Below are 16,462 nucleotides of genomic sequence, written 5' to 3'. Positions count from 1 at the left end.
ACTTCAACTCTTTATTGCCCAGTCTAAAAATGTGCAGTTAGTGCTGCAGGGGAACCAAAACTCACTTTTCATGTATTTAGTCCATTTGGTTTCTGTCCCTTTAAAGCAACATAGACCTGTTTGTGCCTGAGAGGATCTTTGCTACCTCCTTAGTCAATTAAGATGTGTGAACCACAGGGTGTGATGGACGAACTGAAAGCCCCCCAAAACTGAAGCTGAAACATCTCGATCGCCCCCTAGTGGCTGGTTGGTCGTAAACTTTTGTAATGTCGTGAGGATTGCTTCAACTTGCACGTCTGAGATGAAATAACAGGAACAAAAATGTGACGTCTCTGCGTGCGAACCAGTGTCAGTAAATACCTCTCCCTCCCATGTACGATAGCCCCATAAACTTTATTTTGGCGAATGAGACATGGGACAAACTAAAAGAATCACCTCAAATAATTTTTCCACAAATCTGGTTTCTGTGTGTTCAAGTTTTTATATTTCACGAAAAGTTTGGTTTTAATTAGTTATGTGATGCTATAAATGGAGAGTAAGACTTGTCGAGTGACAGCTGCTCTGAATGAAGTAGTCTAAGTAGGCAGCATCCATGTACAGGAGATTTTGGCCTCACTTTTATTCACTCTATTCATTTTCATACAGTGTGAGGAAGTGAAGAGACATCGCCCAAACATTTAATGGTGAGAAAAAAAAATGTCATACTTGTCACATTCAAGGCATACACTTCTCAGAAATCAACATTCACACAGTGATGATGAAGAATTTTAAACTTCAGAACTTTAAAACTCTTTCTTTCTAAAACAGCATATTTTAGATCACGCAGGAAAATGCTGCATCCCTTCCTTCTGTGCAGTAACATTGAAATGAATCTCTGTGAGAAGTGTCGCAGGTTATTTATTACTGTCATATTGAGCATGACATCAGGCAGGGATGTGATTTCAGAGAGCACATTCATGATAACTGCCAATGTGTCTGAGCTAGTCAACGAGGGTGATTATCTGGCTTTGCAGAGAACATAAACACCCGGGACCCAACCTCCTAAAGGCAATCTCGTCGCTAAGCCGATCTTTGTCTGCGGAATTATAACTGCGGAGATGTTCCTGCTGCCAAGACATATCGAAACGCATATTCAGACCAGATGAGACACCTGCTGGGCTGAGGTGAAGCCATGTACAGATCAGAGAGATGAATGACTTTGGTAAACATTCATGACTGCTAACAGCCACACAGAAAGCAGATTAAAAAATATTATGAGATAAAAAAAATGCATTCAATTTTTTTTTTTTTTAGATTTGATGTACAGTTTAGGCTCTCAATATAGACCCACAGGTCATTGGGAATACTCACATAGAGCGGCTCATTTGCTCATTTACACACATACATGTTCACACACAGTCATACAGAAATGTAAACACGGTATATTTTGCATCCGGTTGCATTATTCCTCAACAAAAAGGGAAAAGAGATTTATCGATGATTTCACCCTGAGCTACCTGCAGTCAGAATTAAAATGCAGACAAAGGAGGTGAGATGTGAATTACACAGCATCACCTGTCAAGGTCACTTCATCTCAGCAGGTAACTGTTTTCCAGACTGAGTATTTTTCTCTTGAAGACGGTTTTCTACGAATCCTCCCTCTGCTTTACTGAGGCCTGTCAGAGCACTTTTGTGTAAGTGTGTAAGTAAGAGAGAGTACGGTAAAACAGAGTAAATAGCTATTTAAAGCTGTCTCCGCTGTGGCTCTATGCAGAGTAAAATAAAAAATAAAAAGTAAAACCTGATAGTTACTGTTGATGTTTTAGGATGCTTTTACACCTTACTTGATGGTCCAGTCATTAAAACGGTTTAGTTTGGGTTCGCACCAGAGTAACAGGTGTAAATGACCAGAGGACCAAAATTTGATGGCACTAAAAAGTGGTCTTGGTCTGGATTAAACTGATCAGTGGTTTGGTTTATTTGCAGTCTGAAAACTGTATTTGCGTTGTTCGAACTTCCAAACCAATTTCAGGAAGTTCCTACAACAGAAGAAGTAAAAGACCCAGAGGAGAAGTAAAAATGTGCCACGGGAAGAGCAAATACAGGATTGTATTGTAGTTTGGGCTGACAAAGAAATCAAGTCAAGAAGTCAACGTATAAAACAGAACTTATTCTCTAAGAGGGAAAATAAGTTCTGGTAGTAACACCATAATAAGAAGAATATGGTGGCAACTTAATTAATGTCTTCATTCACTTTTCTTCATGCAAATAGAAAAGGCAACCACCCAAACTAACAACACGCCAACATCAGACACACGCCTTCTACAAAACCAACCAATATCAATTATCGGGAGGCGCCGCCCACATACATGATGGCGACAGCACGTTGATGTCATGCAAAGTTCTTTAGTGCACTCACAAATTGCGATGTGACACTAAAACTAATTGGATCAAATCAAAACATACTTACGTTTGTGCAGTAAAAGGTGGCAATTTATACTTTGCTGTAGTGGAAAATATCTAAGGAGGCTCCCTCCAATAGACACAAAGAAAAACTAAAAACTAACACAAGTACATAAGCATATAGAAACATTGGGCCAACAAAGAAAGCGTAATCAAATCAACTACATGAAAAAGTCTTAACATAAAAACATCCACCGCAAACCTGACCTCTAGTGGGTTTTCAATGACACTACATAACGTATTTTATGCTTAATAGTAACAATTCTGCTATGCAGAGATGTTCCTGTTTCAAACCATTATGTAGGGTGTATGAACTTGTGTTTTTATGATTTAAATTGACATTCACTTGGACATAGAGGGTGCAGACTTCTTTAAAAAAAAAAAAAAAAGCATTATTATTGAAACTATTTAAGTCCTCATTGAGCCTCACTGGTGTTTCTTAATTACAATAAACAGGAGATTACTGAGTGTTCAAATTGAACTTTCTATGTGAGAGCAGAAACCACTGGGATTGGAGCTGAGTGTCACAGGTATGGGGGCGAAGTCAGCAGTACCATTATGGAGAGACACACATGGAGATGCATGTGTCTCGTCATAATTACACACAGCATGTTCAGAAGATCCAAGACATCAACACCCTAAATAATTTGGATAGAACAGGCCACTTCAAGTTCAGTGGTTGGCTAGAAAATGTCCAATTCCAGTTTACATGGTTCTTAGATTAGATGAAATAAAAGTTTAATGATCCCTGTTGGAAAATTGGGCCACTGCTGCAGCAAAAAAAAAAAAATTCTAATAGAGAAAGACAAAATTGAAATCAAAGTATGTTACACAATGAAAAATGAAACAGCTACCATAGAGTGAAATTAATATGTGCAACTCATCTGGTATCTAATTGTCACCTGTTTAATATCTTATGTGAAAAGATATATGATCCACCTAATATCAGGAAGGAATATCAATAGCTTTGAATGTGAACACATCTCGCACTAGATATGAGACAGACAAGACATTCCTGTTGATTTCTGAAACATTCGACAGGTAATTAGTTCCAACTCATCCCAGTATAACCTGCAGGCTTAACTACATCTGTCTAAATTAGAGTGAGGAGCAGAAAAGGACATGGCTCCTGAGTTATCTTCACGCAGAGTTGAACAGTAGTAGACATTTCATTTGCAAGATAAGGTCAGTCTTCCATGGCTTACTTCGTTTCAGCACTGTGAAAGTAGAGCTAAAAAAGCTGATTGAGGTGGAAATGAAGTCAGATATACACTTTGTCAAACAGTGTGGTGTAAATTGTTTTGTCTGAAGTGACTGTTAGCTGGCAGTGGAACACCTTCGCATCCAATTACAACAAAAGCATTGATTGGTTAAAAACCAAGGACATAATAAGGGCTGATATGAGAAAAAATGGGAAGAAAACTGATCTGCCTTCATCAATCACCAGCTGTAAAATCAAAATGGAAATTGCCATTTTCCTGCGAAACATCCAATCACTGAAAACTAAGATTAGATGGTTCAAGTAAAGGCCAATCATGTTTCACTCTTCACCAACTGTGGCGTGGAGAGTGGGAATCATTTTTCTCTGTAAAACATCCACTGAGCCAGACTAGGATCAGATAAATAAAGTACGCCTCGTGTTCTTCAGCCGTTCAAAATGTAATTACCCAACGCTGTATCTGTTCAGGTCTGCCTGCAGGCGAGTATCTGTCTGAATGGGAGAAATGAATAGCAAATGAAATGTAATTGTTTGTGCTGGAGAGCAGAGTGTATGAACTGAGAAGCTTTTTATCACAGTTTTCAGTGTGTAAACATAAAGAGCTTATTTATTAGCATCTACAGTAAATGTTCAATGTGCTATGTCAACTATAAGTATCATTCCAAAATGTGATGTCCAATTAGGAAAATATGACTCATTGTGCATAATGTTTTATAAATCAGCATTGCCGTTAACTAATCTCTTTTTCTGAACTTTTACTAGTATAAAAAATTGTACTGTAACACGTTTATTGTTTGGATTCTGTAACTTTCAAAACATTGATATAAACATATTTTCTGTTAATAAAAGAGAAAAAAAGAAATGAGGGGTACAAATCTACAAAATATCTCACCCCAAATGAAAAAAATAAAGTCTACATGACATGAACTATATTAATCCGCTTACACAATAACATGGAAAGTCAATAGGGAATTGAAGTTTGCTGAAATGGACCATATTTAAGTCATTTGTTGAATTATTTGGGTTAGAAATCACCAATATGACTGATTCAGAAATGAGTGTTTTCTCACCCTTGTTACCTGCACACAAAGATGGCCTCATCTGTAAGAAAAACAATAGGTTAGGTTAGGTAGTTACTTTATTAATCCCCGAGGGGAAATTTTTTCGCTACAGCAGCATCTTTTTTTATTTATTTTTTATTTTTTTAGGTTAGGTTACAATACGAGGATGGATAACAAAATTCTGGGACTGCTACTGTTTCGTGTGACTATATCTATAACTGTTGTGAGTAAATAGTCAAATTTGTATTGCTTGATCAACACCAGCACTTGAGTGATACACCTTTTTGTGATCACTGGTCCGGTCTCTGCAGGTTCTTAACACACCAGAGACTTGAGCAGAGAGCGCACCTCAAAGTTTGTGACAAATGTTTGGGGAGCAGAAAGAAAGGTGTGGGTGGTGAGGAGACACAGTTGTGTTGTTTTGGGTGAGAAATTTATGATGCGTTTTCAAAGGGCTGTTAGCGAGCACATTGCTATCATGAGTGCCATCATAGCACAGTTCAGCTCATTTGCGTCACATGTTTTCCCTCAGGCGCCTCAGAATATCACAGTAGAAGTCAGTGTTGACAGTCTGACCCTGGGGGACAAATTTAGGGGGCACAACCCAGCGATTGTCAAAGAAAACCCAACTGGTTGTGCTCCTGACCTTGATATTCGACAGTGACATTCCGCCCCTCAGAAACACGAATGCAGTCAAAACACCTCTCCAGGCTCATTGCTTCCGTGCTGTAGGCTCCCTGAAGCATTTTAAGAGTCTCTGTTGCCTATTTCCGGTTTGACCAAATTTCATGTGGGCCCTCCGCTCATGTCAATGGAGATATCACAGATGCACCCGGACCAGTGCTCACAAAACAGTGTGTAACTCGGGTGCTGATTTTGATCAAGCAACGAAACGTGGAGTACTTACTCACATCAGCGAGCGCAACAGGAGCCGTTGTGGAACTTTTTTTTATCCCCCTTCGTACAACTAGAGGATTTCCCTCGTTGTGAAAAGTGCACACAGGTAAGACCAGGGTCAGAGAAGGAGGTCATGTGACAGAGGTCATGCGATAATATGCTAAAAGTGATTAAGTCAGAGTAGGAAAAAGTTCATGAGTGTTTGTGGTTGACTTTCATCCTGATTATGTGTTTGAGTCTTTAAAAAAGCAAAAATGTGGATTTGTTAATTTCATGTAATTAAATTGCACACATAATGTAACATATTTAACTTAAATAGCATACACTAAGTAACATTATGCACCTTACACAAGTCACTTATTTTAACAAAAAAATAAAAAAAAATCCTGAACCCTAACCATGTGTTTTTTGGTGCCTCGTCTGAAGGACTGACAGGTGTGCATGCCTTGGCCTGATATCAAGTTGAATATGGACTGTTGGTAAGATGTAGAAATCAAGCCACTGTCTGATTATGAAACTCTACACCTTGGTAGCAATTTCACGTTACTTTTGTCTCAGAGGAAAGATAATATTTGCAGGTAACATGACAGGACAAACAAGCACTGGTTATCAGGTCCTGAGCAACGAGTGGAATAGAGAATACAAATATGTATTTTTGTTATGTTTACTATACAAAACAAATGACATTTTTTCTTTGAACGCCAAAGTGTTGCAATGCTTGCTCTCCCCCCCCACACACACACACCCCACCACACACCCCCATGTGCCAGTCTGACTGGTCCATGTCTCCCTGTGGTTCGCCACGCTACTTCTCATTTGACCTTTGAACAAAAATGCCGCTCACTGCCAGATTGTGTGCAAAAATGGTGCAGCATTTCTACTGGCACCCTTGCCCTTAGTACAATGTCTGCATGCCACTGCATTGAAGTAATGATAACTCATTGGTCATCTACCAATCTAACAAGCACAGATGGTGAAAATGTATACCAAGATTCTGTTAAACTCCAGAATCTTGATCTTGGCTCGTCACCACCCACCCAACAACACATGGCTACAGGAGATTGGCATGTTTTACTGCATCTGCTTCAAAGTAAAGTGACCAGAGACATGTAATAGAGACATGACAAAAGAGCAGAGCTGGATCATTTCTCACAAGGCAGTAGTACTGATTTTAAATTGCTGGTGGAGCTCTGTTAGAGCATCACATTTTCTGCACAAAGACAGCGAGAGCCACTCTAGACTACATTGTCACATTTGATAAATACCGGCCCTAGTCTGTGGTGCACTCTAATGCTCCACTTGAGCTTGAATTTTTAAAGATCTCAGGTGTGGAAAAGTACACTTTAAAGCTGTAGCACTGAAGGCACACTGAAAGTTGTCCTCTACATATTTAAACATCCAAGCTGCTGCCCCAGTGAGTTTAACTGAACACAGGAATAAAGATGGATGGATATGGAGATAACACAAAAAAGCAATGTGGTGAGCTCTGTTTGATAGACTGTGATTCATTCTGTTTTCCAATGGGGCTTTTTTGAGTTTTTTCTGGCATGTGAAGTTCTGAGACATATTTTGGAGAAAACCATCCTCTACAGAAATGCTCTGCTTTGTAGCAATTGTAAAAGTCCATCTTTTAGCCATTTGTTTTGCTGGAGTACTACCGTTCTTTGGCTGCAGCTTCACAAGGAACCTTCTGGGGAAAATCCAGTTTTACTCTCTCATCAGGTTGCAAAAATTAGAAGTTGTCTTGGAACCAGTTGAAACATGATGGAAACAAATGAATAAACTTGGCTCTGTGTTTTGGGATGATCAACATGACTTCTGCCACTATGTTGATCCATCTCATCGCCCTTTAAGTTTTCATTCAACCACTCAGCATTGTGCGACCCTGTTGACTTTTAGAAAAATCCAGAAAATCAGAGGCAGTCGGCAGAAAAACAGAATTGGCTGGTGCTTCTCAGAGACTGATTCATACCACTTCAGATGGTAAATGGTCAGCACTTATATAGCGCCTTTTTTATCCTAGTAGTTACAAGGCACTTTACAATTTCCATCCCATTCACCTTTTCACACACATACTTTTGGCAACAGCGCTGCCATGCAATACATTGCCCTGCCATCAAGAACAACTTGAGGTTCAGTGTCTCGGCCAAGAACGCTTCGGCACGTGGACAGGAGGAGCTGGAGATTGAACCGAAGCCACATTCACTTCAGATTTATGCCAAGACAATGTATTAATTTCACAGAGCAAAATATAAATGTTGTGCTTTGTTGCATTTCCCTATTTTTGCTGCACTTTCGCTGAACTTACATTTCTCTTTTGACTTTGTCCTCAAGAGGAATTATTAGTATGAATCACATTTTCATGCCTTTCCAGCCCTCAGAAGTTATGAAAAATGAGAGGCAAAAGCATTATGTTACAAAACTGTGTAACATTAAAAAAAAAAAGCACTAAAAAGCACAAAAGAAGCAGGGTAATTTCAGGGAAAAGGCCTTCTGAAATTCTGAATATTAGGTGTGGAATATCTGTGCTGAAATCCAAAACAAAGCGATGAACAAGATGTGTAAAAAAGGGTTACATAAATAATAGTTTCTATAGGCCAAAATCTTTGGAGGTCCTTTCCTTTTATAAGTATACTGTGATTTGCATTTCTATCTATTTCTTAGTCACTGCAACTTTTTTTTCAGTCAGTACCTTCGGCAACATGGAAGAAGATTATGAAGTTTCAGGCAAACAAAAAACTACACAAAAACCCATTACTGTAAGAAAGTCAGAACTCAGTGAAGGTGCATGTGTGTGTGTGTGTGTGTGTGTGTGTGTGTGTGTGTGTGTGTGTGTGTGTGTGTGTGTGTGTGTGTGTGTGTGTGTGTGTGTGTGATGTGTCTAAGAAAGAGTGAGCAGTCCGGAAGTCAAACAATGACTTTATTCAACACATCATCAACTCCCGATGGATTCGGCTGCCACCATAAACAAGTTTTACATGAAGAGGAACTCAGCAGAAACTTCCAGTTTTTCTGCAGGCTACAAAATACAACACACGTAGAGAAAATAACTTTAAAGATGTCTTGGCCATATCCATCCAAAGCTGCATAATTCTGGATTTTTCTGAAAAATGATATTAATTGTGTTCTCGCATATTACAAAGTGACGCTGCAACAGAGAAGAGTGCGCCATCCACTGAGACGCTATAAAGTCCTACCTCTTAAATAAATAAAAAAAAGTTTTGCTATATTAACTTTATACATTTTTATTTTGTATACTAAAGAGACATTGATATATATATATATATATATATACAGATAGCTATATAAACTGCCTTAATCATCTATTGATCTATCAATTTATTACTTCATGTAAATGAATGTAACAGTTTTTTGCTGTTTTTTTAAAACTCCATTCAGTTTCCCCTTTTTTTCTGCAGCCTTTAGGGACAGACAGCTTTAATGTCCCATTAATTTTCTTTAACCACTTAAATGGACCTGTACAAACAAGCTGTAGAGCATTTTCAAATATATAGGATGTGTTTTAACGATTAAGAATTTAATTAGGCTGTTTAATGACATAAAAGGACTTCACCATGCTGTTAATTCAGTATTTAAGGTTTAGGTTTAAAGACATAGAATTTCTTTTAGTAGTATCTATGCTGACACCTTTCACACTCATGCTATACATCATAACTGTATACTGTATGGCAGCTTTGTACACTCTTATTTCTTATAACGGCTTTGTGTCATAAAATTGCACTACATGCTAAATTACAACCCTGTTTCCAAAAACGTGTCACTCCGGGCTAAAAGGGAGAGGGACCACACAGCTTTTTCTCAGCACACAGATCAAAAGCCAGCATCCGTGATGGTATGGGAGTGCATTAGTTCACATGGCATGGGTAGCTTGCACATTTGGGAAGGCACCATTAATGCCAACAATGAAACAAAAAAATTTGACAAAGGAAACCCTGAACTGTTGAGCAGCTGAAATTCTATATCAGGCCGGAATGGGACATTTCACCTTCAAAACTCCAGCAACAGGTCTCCTCAGGTCCCAGACATTTGCAGAGTGTTGTTAAAAGAAGAGATAATGCACCACGGTGGTAAACATGCCCCCGCCCCAACTTTTTTGAAACGTGTTGCTGACCTCAAATTCGAAAAATAAGCATATATTTTACAGAAAACAATAGATTTTCTCTGTATCAATGTTTACACTGACACTGATATGGTGTCTTAAACAGACTTTGCCACTCTTCACAATGCATCACCTGACATCTTCCATTGCATCTGTGAAAATGATTATGGCTATTAGAAACAGATAGTATTATAATAATTAGACAATTAATGTAACCTTCTAGCCTTCTCTTAAGTGCAGTTTGCCCAGTAGGTTTAGTAAGCTCCTACCAGCCAATATATTTGGCATAGATGTGTGATGATAACGTCCTATTCAATAGTTTGATAACAGTTAGATTGGGTGAATGTGGTGGCTGTACATTTTCAAAATTCTAACAATTGATTATAATTAATAATTGAATGGCGATTTGACTTGCCCAATGTCAATAAGCAAGGTGCAACAAGGTGCAGTATGAAGCATTGTAGAAATAAATTGCGTTCGACAGATTTCTTCAACAAACCCTTTCATCATTTCCCACTTTGAGGATTCAAACTGGTGAGTTGTATCTTCATTTCTACTTTTGTAATATAATATTTCTATTCAACAAAACCCCAACGGTGGATGAGTTTCTCAAATGTGCTCCATATCCTGAAATTACTTTCAACCTTGGTTGGTTCATGCATAAAATGATCCTTTCTGAGACAACTACTGGCCATTTTTGAGATTCTGTACAATGTGGTGTAGAAAGGCCTGCAACAATTCTGAATACCGGCACCACAGTATAACTATTCTGCAAGGCTGAAACTATTTTTTTGTCCTGCCCCGAGGCCATCCCTCTTCCTCACTCCTATCTCCCCTCTTCTCCTTTTTTGCATTCATTTAAAAAAGGAGCCAAATGGTGTTCTTCTTCCCCAACTTATCGCCACCAGCCACAGTCTGGCATTTCACAATGGCAGAAAATAAACATTTGGGCAGCGATAAGAATTGTCCTCCCTGTTTTTGGTATCATTGTTGTAGACAAACATTGGAGTTAACATTCGAAGGCATCCATCTCTCCCACCGCACTCCATCTTTTTTTTCCATTCCTCTCATATTTGTGTTGAGGGAAACGGGAGCGGAGAAAAACGAGGAAGGGAGATACAGATAGAGACGCATGCAACACACCTGTCACTTCAGGGATTCACAGATTTCCGTTGATACCCTCGCAGTCATACGCGCACACACAAAGAAGGACAGAGATGTAAAAAATGGCAAAGCCAAAAGCCAAGGTGCATGTGCACTGCAAAATAAACTACTTTATTTTAACATAAATCATTTTAAGTTATCACCTTTCACATCTCTGAATTCATTCTTCTATTACCACAAATTCCTCTTCAAGGTCAGTGTGTAGCCAGAGCTGGTCCCAGGGTGCACCAGCTGAACAACATGTAAACAGCGTAGACATGTTACCATAGTATAACAAGGATAATAATGCTTATTTATGTAACTGTTACGCTTGATGTTAAACATCCACTCGAAGGGTCAACGCACTGGAGACATTTTTTTTTCCCACTTACAATACCTCCTCTGATGAATGTGAAAATCAATGCACAATGCTATGTTGAGCATATGCACAGTGATGATGTACCCTAGCCAAACAATAAAGCCGGAGTTAAGCCCTGTGCATCTTCAGTGTTCATAATGTCACGCTCAATTCAAGAAATGAATGTCAGGTGCCTCCTTTCACTGTAATTGCAGATCTTATGACATACTGTATAAATCACTTAGACATCACTTTACTTTCAAAGTCTCTATAACTGATTTGACCTATGCAGGAAAGAACAGTTTTTATCTGAATTTTTTTTTTTATTTTGAAACATTGAACACTGTTTGACTTCTGGACCCAGAAACAGAATAAACACTCTGGCCTTTCATTTTTGGCTGCCTGTGGGCATCTTTCTGGAGAAAAACTTTACTTTTCTCACAGCACAGATCATCGAGGCACGGTGCCACGGCAGAATGGATACGGAACCTTAGCATGAGCTTGTGCATGTGTGTATGTGTGTGTTTGTTTGTCACAGTAAAAACAACAAAAAACAGAGAGACAGAAATTATATTGCACGACTCCAGTTCTATTTTTGTCCTGGTCAGCGATGACAGCTATAGGAGGTGTTGGAAGAAATCAATATTGATTTGTCCTTCTTTGTTCGACTTTTCTCCTGATTAGCAAAAGTAGCCTTGTTGAAGGTGACTCATGCTTGTGTTCATGTGGTTTTCTTATGTTCATTTTTTTTCCTCAAAGAAAAAGTATGTTTCATGTTTTCTGTTTTTTTATCAGAACACTTTCTTGAATGTCATTTCTTTTGTGGATTAAAGTGGCAAACAACCTTTTACTGTCTGTCAGGATGTGATGCAGGCCCAGCGTCAGCCGCTCCAAACTCTTTGTCTTCAAAAAACCTTTTGGTTGCAAGAAACACTCAAAATAAATGATCTAAAAACTACCATCATGAGGTTTTACAAGTGTCTTAATCCCTTTTACTTTAGGTTATTTTTTTTCACATTGAATTATTATTACCAAGCAGGTGATGATAACTTTGATAGAGCAGTGAATGTTCTTGAGGACTGCTGATTTTAATGCAAGAGTTCACGAGCCATTGGGCGATCACTTTCTGAAATACTCTGACTGATTATATACCCATAGTTAAGCAGAGTTAAGGCAATGCTGCTCAGATGACAATATAGTACCAGAAAAACATTCCAAATCTCACATAACTGTTGACTAAGTCAAAACGTGTTGCTCCAAGCAGTTTGACGGTTGACAGCAACAGCAGAATGAGTTTGCTAGTTTTAACAGTAGCCAAACACTGCAGCCGATTTCATGACTTCTCTGATAACTGGACAAAGTGGACCAGATAAAATATTAGTGTTATCTGTAAAAATATGTATAAATTGTGATATGCAGGAGGTAAAAATACTTCCTGCTTTGTAGCTAAGTGCATTATTGTTAATGTTCTGTAAAAGTTTTGTGCTGGAGTTGCAAATCATCAGTTTGATATCAAAGGTTTGCGCATTTCTTTGTGCTAAACTGCAGAAACGCACAATCAGCTTACCTTAGCGACAGCGTGCTGAAACGACCAGTTTCCTTCAATGTTACTCCCCACATCAGAGTTAATTTTTTTAATGAATAAATAATCCTGACAAATACCGCAAACTTGAACAATACCTTATTAATTAGACCTATATTTGTAGATGTCTTTATTGACTGCCGTCTTAAGGCTTATTGCAGGCAGCAGCCCCAAACTGCACTCAGATTACATCTTTGTTTTTTCCCTCTTTTTATTCCTTTTACTACACACATAAGGCCGTGTCCTTTACAAATAAATTTGTATATATATATAAATAAATAAAGTCATTTTTCTTCAAAAAACAATTATTAGTCTCAGAACTCATTAGCACACAGGTTGTGCCAGCTCTGTTTTGTTTTGAGTAATTTATTTTTTTAAATCTCTCAGTAGGAAGTGAATTTGGCTTTGTGAGACTCGCAGATAGTGTTCAACTTTCTTTGCCATTCTCTCATCTGCCTCCATTTTCCTGCCTCTCTACTCCTCTAATCTCCCATCTCCCTCTGTTTTATCTGCCTCTCTCTTTTTAATTCCCCTTCCTCTGATCTGGTCTTTTCACATCATCATTGAACTGAATGTGGCCCGTCAGGGACCCTAAATTCAATTCATTAATCATGTTCCCTTCAGAATTATATTGTAGCTTCAGTTACGATAAGACACACATTATTGGAGCAACACACATAATGTGGACCCCCTGCCCGAAGTGGGGGTTTTAATTTACTTTTTATCAGTCCAAGAATTCATGTTCAGTGTTTTTGGATATTTTTTTAAAGAGTAGTTGTTTCTCAAAATAGAGGCAACATCTTCTTAACAAACCATGTTAGGCAACTTTTATAAAAACTGATGCTCGATTATTTTATATCAAGACAAAAGTATCCATTCTGTTGAGACACAAATACAAGTACGGGCCAACCTAAGGTAATGAATGTAGTTAAATTTGTGTTGAATACAGAGGCATTTTTTCAGGTTTTTCTGTGTGTGAGCATCTACATATGTCTGACTCCAGGCTCACTCCTGTTCACCTGTTGCCCCCACAGAAGATTTATGAATGAGATCTCAGGCTTGCAGCCATTAATAGACCTCTGCTTGCTGATAGTGTGTCGTATTTCAAAGCTGTGTCAGAGAGGAGAGGAGAGGAGAGGAGAGGAGAGGAGAGGAGAGGAGAGGAGAGGAGAGGAGAGAGAGAGGAGAGAGAGAGAGGAGAGGAGAGGAGAGGAGAGGAGAGGAGAGGAGAGGAGAAGGAGAGGAAGGAGAGGAAGGAGAGGAGAAGGAGAGGAGGAGAAGGAGAGGAAGGATAATTTAAATCTTTTGAGAATCCATAGCTGTTTGGCTCAAAATGATGATGATGATGATGATGATAAAATGATGATGAGATGAGGACAGGGTGTAAACTATGAAGATGATGATGATAGTGATGAATAAAATAATGAGAAAACGTTAAGGTGATAAAAAAAAAAATGTTAAGTCAATTTTGAATTAAATTGCAAATAAAGAGGATAATGATGATGTAATGATAAAAGAGATACAAATTAGAAGGATGTTAATGTAGAAGGTAGAGGGAATAGTTATGGTACTGATGATGAGGGGGAGGAGGAAGATAACAAGGAGTATTGCAATGATGAAGGCACTTGTAAAGATGATGATGATGACTAAGATGATAAAAACAGTAAAGGGATCAGTAAACGATAAAAATCTGTTTGTCTGTTGACTCCGTCATTTCCAAATATCAGCGTATTAAACGTGGCGCTCTTTCCAACAGCCTGCACTGTTACTCAGGCCTCGTCTATCCCAGCACGGTTCGGCCAAATGAGTCACGCACACATCATCACAATGAGATGTGTAAACGAATTTATCCAACTCGTGGAGCAACTGGGAGACAGAGAGGAGATCCCAATCCCTCAGTCAAAACATGCCACTGCTGGACGTGCATGGCGCGCTCGTCACATTGCATCAGTCATGAGTGCTTCCACGGCAGCAATCATCTGTCATGTCCAAACGTGTGTTTGGCCTATGGGGCCGCCCAGTAATAAAAGGGGAGGGGGTGAGGGCGGGTGTGTGTGTGTGTGTGTGTGTGTGTGTGTGTGTGTGTGTGTGTGTGTGTGTGTGTGTGTGTGTGTGTGTGTGTGTGTGTGTGTGTGTGTGTGTGTGTGTGTGTGTGTGTAACAGGGTCTCATCTTTGGGTGAGGGTGTGTTCCCGGTGGCCAGATGGGTCGACGACCGTCAATTCGACATAATCCTGATCAGTCACTGAGATGACAACGAGTGAGAGCGGGGGACCCAGAGCTTCGTGCGTCAGTGCGCATTGGAGAAACGATAAATCAAATGACAGCCAGAAAGCGCTGGTGTAGGGCGCCATCTCTCTCCCTCTCTCTCATCTCTCTCACTCCCCGTCTCAACCCCTCTCCCCTTCACTTTCCCATCTTCCCTCCATCTCCCTCTCCGTGTCTCTCTTACCGCTTTCTCATTTTCTTTTATCCTCCCATCGTCTCCAAACGCACACAGGGCTGCTGCCGTTGCTGCTGAATGAGGTTGTGTTGCTGGACTGAAAGAGACTGAATAGCCCTCCTCCCGTTCCCCCATGCCTTCTAATGCTAAATCTATCGGAACAACCACTTTGATATGGAAATTGATCATTCCAGCACCAGGCACCCATCTGCGCGCGCGCGCGCGCTAAGTACGCACGCATCTTTTTTACAGTGATCACAGCTGCACACCAGCTCCCCCATCTCTGCCTGTCACTTTCACCCTATACACACAGTAACAGTGTGATGATGGTCGTATCTACTCGCACAGGCACGCACACACCCATGCAGAGAGCGCCGCTGCGCACACAGAAGCAGCAGCTGCCCCTTCGTGTTTGGCACCCAGTAACTCAAGCACCACCTCCCCGCTCCCAGCGGATCAGCCCAGGATCTCCTGATCTGCAGGCTGCCGCTCCATCTTCCCAACATTCCCCTCTGTTCAACAGCTGTCCTGCCCACCACAATATAAAACACACAGGTTGTGAAGCGATGCGACGATTTGTAAGCGAATGACAGAACTGCACTGTCGTTAAGAGGATGACACAACTAGTCAATAGGTCGCATCGTGAACAATTTGCCCGAATTTCTTCCACAGTTCCTCCTCTCTCCTCTCAGTGTTTTCTTCTCTCCACCTCTCTTTCTCTGCCCTGCGCTCAGTCTTCCTCTCTGTCACAGAAATGTCTGAGGAGTGGACCTTTTCCAACAACGAGCAGACCGTCCGAGCAGCTTCATGTTCTACTAAAAGCTGGGTTTACTTTAGTCAAACAAGCCCATTTGAGGCTACAACAGATCTTGCGATCCACGGAGAAAAACCTCTCAACGTGGCAGCATGCGTGTGTCTCCAGTACTCAACCCGGTAAACCCACAAGTGTAGAAGTCCCCCGCCCCCGCCAACACTGACAGCTGAGCCCAGCTTGGACACAACACGGCGATGTTTCACGTGTCTTACCTTGAACGGAGTCTCGGTCTGGCAGGTAGGAAGAGGCAGCATGCAGCTTTACGGTCCGTTCTGCAGCAGCAAGGACGGAGAAAGCGAGAGTATTATCCCTGGACGTGCGATCCAGCAGAGAGAGAGAGAGAGAGAGAGAGAGAGAGAGAGAGAGAGAGAGAGAGGGCAAGGA

The 16,462-nt window shown here is 40.2% G+C and overlaps 1 protein-coding gene and 1 long non-coding RNA gene across 2 annotated transcripts in view; one reads left to right on the top strand and one right to left on the bottom strand.

Moving 5' to 3' along the window:
• The window catches only part of LOC138615728 (protein phosphatase 1 regulatory subunit 29-like), a 238,873-nt gene extending 222,505 nt beyond the window's left edge, over positions 1-16,368 (bottom strand). The window contains exon 1 of the mRNA XM_069689511.1: positions 16,291-16,368. The gene's annotated coding sequence lies outside the window, so the exon portion shown is untranslated. The remainder of the gene's footprint in view (positions 1-16,290) is intronic.
• LOC138615739 (uncharacterized) overlaps positions 1-16,462 on the top strand; it is a 208,775-nt gene that overhangs the window by 20,924 nt on the left and 171,389 nt on the right. The gene's annotated exons all lie outside the window — the stretch shown is intronic.

The sequence above is a fragment of the Brachyistius frenatus genome, unplaced genomic scaffold (assembly GCF_029030835.1).
Source record: "Brachyistius frenatus isolate BFR_SWC_R1_liver_20210118 unplaced genomic scaffold, ASM2903083v1 Contig_7, whole genome shotgun sequence".
Classification (NCBI taxonomy): domain Eukaryota; kingdom Metazoa; phylum Chordata; class Actinopteri; family Embiotocidae; genus Brachyistius; species Brachyistius frenatus.
Note: the sequence above shows the minus strand (reverse complement) of the source record. Positions and strands in the feature narration are given on the sequence as shown.